Source organism: Pongo pygmaeus, chromosome X (genome assembly GCF_028885625.2).
Source record: "Pongo pygmaeus isolate AG05252 chromosome X, NHGRI_mPonPyg2-v2.0_pri, whole genome shotgun sequence".
In the NCBI taxonomy this organism is placed as follows: Eukaryota; Metazoa; Chordata; class Mammalia; order Primates; family Hominidae; genus Pongo; species Pongo pygmaeus.
This window is the reverse complement of record NC_072396.2, coordinates 51,554,815-51,560,302: the sequence shown is the minus strand read 5'-3', so window position 1 is coordinate 51,560,302 and position 5,488 is coordinate 51,554,815. Positions and strand designations below refer to the sequence as shown.

The 5,488-nt window shown below is 37.6% G+C and overlaps 1 pseudogene; it reads left to right on the top strand.

The window, feature by feature from the left end:
* The first annotated feature begins 4,354 nt into the window (after positions 1-4,354).
* LOC129024075 (high mobility group protein B1-like) lies at positions 4,355-5,123 on the top strand (annotated as a pseudogene).
* The last annotated feature ends 365 nt before the right edge of the window (positions 5,124-5,488 follow it).

Genomic DNA, 5,488 nt, shown 5'->3' with positions numbered 1-5,488 from the left:
TTGCAAAACATTGTTGGTAGAATCTAGGTAGTGAGCTTACGGATATTCAATTTATCATTCTTTCAACTTTCTGTATGTTTAAGAATGTTCATATTAGTCAAGATAGGAGGATCATTTGAGGCCAGGAGTTCAAGACCAGTCTGGGCAACATAGCAAGACCTCATCTCTTCCAAAAATTAAAAAAAAAAAATAGCCAAGCATGGTGACACATGCGTGTAGTCCCAGCTACTTGGGAGGCTGAAGCAGGAGGATTGCTTGAGACCAGGAAATTGAGGCCATGATCATGACACTGCACTTTAGCCTGGATGACAGAGTGAGACCCTGTCTCCAAAAAAGAAGAATGTTCATATTAAAATGTTGGCCAAAAATGACCCTATTTTATCTATAACACGTTTTAATTAACACATCACCTTTCTCCATTTCTTATCTACCAAACTTACTACATTCATTCACCAGATATCTGTTGAGGGCTATTGTCTATTTGCCAGGAACTGTTCTAGATATACCAGACACATTTATGAACAAAACAGACAAAACTCCCTGCCTTAGTTGCTAGTGGGATTCAAACAACAAACAAATATAGAAGTATAACTTGTCAGGTATGGGCAAATACTATGAAGATAATTAGAGTATCAGGAAATAATTATCCATACTAATGCATCTACTTCCACATCTTCCTCACTCTTCAATGTCTCATAAGCTAGGTTTTATTCCCACCATTTTAAACTTCTTAATAAAACATAATCATTTTTCTTCAGTCTCACAGCTCTTCTCCACAACCTGTCAGTAGCATTCAACATTGGTACTCACTCCCTTCTTAAATGTACAGCCCCCTCTGATGCTCCATATTTAACTACCTTCTTATAACTCTCTTTAACTATGGTTTCATATACCTCCACAGCTTCAATTATCAGATATTTCCAGTTCTGACTTATCTTCTACATCCTAGATTGGTATTTTAACCACCAGAAACACCTTTATTCCTAGACATCTTACCGGTACCTTAAACTTCATACAACCAAAGACAAATTCATCATTGACCCCACAGGACCGTTTCGTGCTCTGGGTTTCATGTATTTAGAGGTGGTACTACACAGGGTACAAAATTCAATTCTACCTTGGTCTTATTTTCTCCCTCAGAACCAACAAGTCATGGAGGCCTGCCATTTACTTCTTAGTAATATCACTCAAGGACCTAAGCATCCTAGTAACATAGGAATACAGGAATCTGAACAATAACCTGGTTGCCTGTACTTATTTCTCAGCTTTTCTGGTACCCATTTGGGACTTGCAGCCCTCCCAAAAGTGATGTTGTAATCCCCTTGGATTGGAAGAGGATGTTCTACCAGACAGAAATGTAAAGAGCATGGTCAGCAACAGCTCACATAGAAGGAATCTTGATGACAGCCCAATAACGTACCATCTCTTCCAACTTGGTATGGTGATCACAGCTGGTCACTCTGTATCTCAGTTTTCTCATCTGTAAAGTGAGAAAGATCAAATTTACCACATAGGGTGTTTATGAGGATTTAAAGTCTTAATACAGGCCTACCTTGGAGATATTACAGGTTTGGTTCCAGACCACCACAATAAAGTGAATATTTCAGCAAAGCAAGCCACACAAATTTTTTGGCTTCCCTGCCCATATAAAAGGTATGTTTACACTAATATTGTAGTCAATTAAGTATAAAATAGCATTATGTCTAACAAACAATGTACATACCTTAATTAAGAAATACTTTATTGCTAAAAAAATGCTCACAATCACCTGAGCCTTCAGTAAGTTGTAATCATTGTGGAGATGAAGGGTCTTGCCTCAGTGTTGATGGCTGCTGACTGATCACCATGCTGGTTGCTGAAGGCTGGGATGCCTGTGGCAGTTTCTTACAATAAACAATAAAGAAGTTTGCCACATCAACTATTTCTTTCACAGAAGATTTCTCTATAGCATGAGATGGTGTTTGATAGCATTTTACCCACATTCCTTCCAAAATTTGGAGTGAGTCCTCTGAAATCCTGCTATTGCTATACCAACTAAGTTTATGTAATATTCTAAATCATTTTCTGTTATTTTAATAATGTTCACAGGATCTTCACCAGGAGTAGATTCCACTTCTCAAGAAACCACTTTATTTGCTTATCCATAAGAAGTGACTCCTCATCCATTCAAGTTTGATCATGAGATTGCAGCAATTCAGTGACATCTTCAGGCTCCACTTTTAATTCTAATCTCTTGCTGTTTTGCTACATCTTCACTTACTTTCTCCACAGAAGTCTTAAACTGCTCAAAGTCATCCACAAGGGTTGAAATCAACTTCTTCCAAACTCCTGTTAATGTTAATATTTTGACCTCCTCCAATGAATCATGAATGTTCTTAAAAGCATCTAAAATGGTGAATTCTTTCCAGAAGGTTTTCAATTTACTTTGCTCAGATCCATCAGAGGAATCACTATCTATGGTAGCTATATGTGTTTCTTAAATAATAAGATTGAAAGTCAAAATTACTGCTGATCTATGGGCCGCAGAGTCATATTGTGTTAGCAGGCATGACAATAACATGAGTCCCCTTGTACATCTCCATAGAGCCCTTGCATGACCAGGTGCATTGTCAATGAGCACTAATATTTTGAAAGGAATCTTTTTTTCTGAGCAGTAGTTCTCAACAGTAGGCTTAAAATATTCAGTAAACTATGCTATAAACAGATTTGCTATCATAAAGGCTTTGTTGTTCCACTTATAGAGCACAGGCAAAGTAGATTTTGCATAATTCTCAAGGGCCCTAGGATTTTGGGAATGGTAAATAAGCACTGGCTTCAACTTAAAGTCACCAGCTGCATTAGCCCCTAATGAAAGAGTCAGCCTGTCCTTTGAAGCTTTGAAGCCAGGCATTGATTCCTCTCTAGCTATGAAAGACCTAGATGGCATCTTCTTCCAATATAAGGCTTTTTGGTCGATGTTAAAAATCTGTTATTTAGTGTAGCCATCTTCATCAATAATCTTAGCCAGATCTTTTGGATAATTTGCTGCAGCTTCTCCATCAGCACTTACTCCTTCACCTTGCACTTTTATTTTATGGAGATGGTTTCTTTCCTTAAACCTAATGAGTCAACCTCTTCTCACTTCAAACTTTTCTTCTGTAGAGTCCTTACCTCTCTCAGCCTTCCTAAAATTGAATAGAGTCCATGCCTTGCTCTGGGTTAGGCTTTGGCTTAAGAGAATGCCGTGGCTTGTTTGATCTTCTATCCAGACACTCAAAATTTCTTCATATCAGCAATAAAGCTGTTTTGCTTTTTTATCATTCATATGTTCACTGGAGTAGTACTTTTAATTTTCTTCAATAACTTTTCCTTTGCATTCACTACTTGGCTTATTCTTTGATGCCAGAGGCCTAGTTTTGGCCTGTCTTGGCTTTTGATAGGCCTCCTTCACTAAGCTTAATCATGTATAGCTTTTGATTTAAAGTAAGAAACGTGATTCTCTTCCTTCCACTTGAACACTTGGGGGCCACTGTAGGGTTATTCATTGGCTTAATTTTAATATCATTGTGTCTCAGGAAGTAGGGAGTCCCGAGAAGGGGAAGAGAGATGGGGAAATGATCAGTTGGAGCAGTCAGAACACATACAACATTTATTAAGTTCACTGTCTTATATGGGTACAGCTTATGGTACCCTGAATCAATTACAATAGTAACATCAAAGATCACTGATAACAGATCATCATAACAGACATAATAATGAAAAACTTTGAAATATTCCAAGAATTACCAAATTGTGACAGAGACATGAAGTAAGCACATGCTACTGGAAAAATGACACAAATATATTTGCTTGATACAGAGTTCCCACAAACTTTCAATATGTAAAAAACGCAGTGTCTGTGACATGCAATAAAGTAAAGTGCTATAAAATGAGGTATGTTTGCACACACAAAGATTTTATAACAACTCATGGCATATATTGTGCCAGATAAGTGTTAGCTGCTGCTATTATCACTATTGTAATATCTGGATTGGACTCATTATTTTTAAATGTGAGTTAGTCTCATTCCTTGGATTGGAAGGTTGAAAAAACTAACAAGAAATGTCAATACTTATTTCATGCTTACTATATGTGAGACACCATTCTAAATACCTTACATGCATTGGCTTAATCTTCATAACAGTATTATTAACAAGCTTAAGATTTGTTATTTTTCTCATTGTATAAATGAGGAAAGTGAGTTCCAACTCTAGCTATCTTCTTTGTTTAGGCCTCAGGAAAAAGCAATCAATAGAACAACTATGGAATGAGGTGGGCCTATATGTATTGAACATGTTGTTAATGAACAAATTAAGAAGAGACTGTGCAAAGCAACATGAGTGATTCCATGGGTTTTAAGAAAAAGTTCAGGTTACAGAGTAGAGAGAGCGAGGAGGCTGCATCTTGCTCCCACTCTCACAGCCACTGCAGTACATTGAGCTCCATAGAGACAGCTCCAGGGCAGGTGAGAGCCAAACAGGCACTGGGTGATTCTGCCTTGCTGAGGAAAAATAACATAGGCAAAGGAGATCCTAACAAGCTGAAAGTCGAAATGTCATCACATCATATGCAATCTTTGTGCAAACTTCCTGGGAGGAGTACAAGAAGCAGCACCCAGATGCTTCGGTCAACTTCTCAGAGTTTCCTAAGAAGTGCTCAGAGAGGTGGAAGACCTTGTCTGCTAAAAAGAAACGAAAATTTGAAGACTCAGTAAGGGTGGACATGGCCCATTATGAAAGAGAAATTAAAATCTATATCCCTCCAAAAGCAGAGACCAAAATGAAGTTCAAAGATCCCAATGCACCCAAGAGCCCTCCTTTGGCATTTTTCATGTTCTCTTCTGAGGATTGCCCAAAAATCAAAGAACATCCTGGCCTATCAATTAGTGATGTTGCAAAAAAACTGGGAGAGATGTGGAATTACACTGCTGAAGATGACAAGCACCCTTATGAAAAGAAGGCTGTGAAGCTGAAGGAAAAATATGAAAAGGATATTGCTGCATTTGGAGGTAAAGGAAAGCCTGATGCTGCAAAAAAGAGAGCCATCAAGGCTGAAAAAAGCAAGAAAAAGAAGGAAGAGGACAAAATGAGGAATATGAAAATTAAAAAGGTAATAATGATGAATAAGTTGGTTCTAGCCGTTTTTTTATTGTCTATAAAACATTTAAGCCCCATGTACACAACTCACTCCTTTTAAAGGAAAAAAATTAAAATATAAGCTGTACATAATTTGTTTTTAAACCTTACTGTGTCTTTGTGTGTGTGTGTGTGTGTGTGTAGTTATCCCACTACCAAATGTGTCTTTAGATGGCCACAAACTGCCTGGTATGGTATGGAGGTTGTAAATTGGCATGGGAATTTAAAGCAGGTTCTTGTTGGTGCACAGCACAAATTAGTTATATATGGGGATGGTAGTTTTTTCATCTTCAGTTGTCTCTGGTGCAGCTTATATGAAATAGTTGTTCTGTTAA